The sequence below is a fragment of the Xiphias gladius genome, chromosome 17 (assembly GCF_016859285.1).
Source record: "Xiphias gladius isolate SHS-SW01 ecotype Sanya breed wild chromosome 17, ASM1685928v1, whole genome shotgun sequence".
Classification (NCBI taxonomy): domain Eukaryota; kingdom Metazoa; phylum Chordata; class Actinopteri; order Istiophoriformes; family Xiphiidae; genus Xiphias; species Xiphias gladius.
This window is the reverse complement of record NC_053416.1, coordinates 24225083-24225319: the sequence shown is the minus strand read 5'-3', so window position 1 is coordinate 24225319 and position 237 is coordinate 24225083.

Here is a 237-nt window from a genome sequence, read left to right as displayed (position 1 = left end):
TGCCATCCATTGAGTAATGCTGCTTGCATTGCTAGAAATTCATTCATGCTGGTAGTATGCATGGAACAGCATGCGTATCATATTTAACATGGAACCTTTAAAGTGGCTCAGTTTCCTGACCTACTCTAAGTGAATTTCAGATTTTGTTTCAGTTCTGATTTTCATTATGAGTATTTTAGATTTGTTAGTTTTAGATTAGTTTTTCTTTGAAAAATAATCCACAGATGACAACCTGCA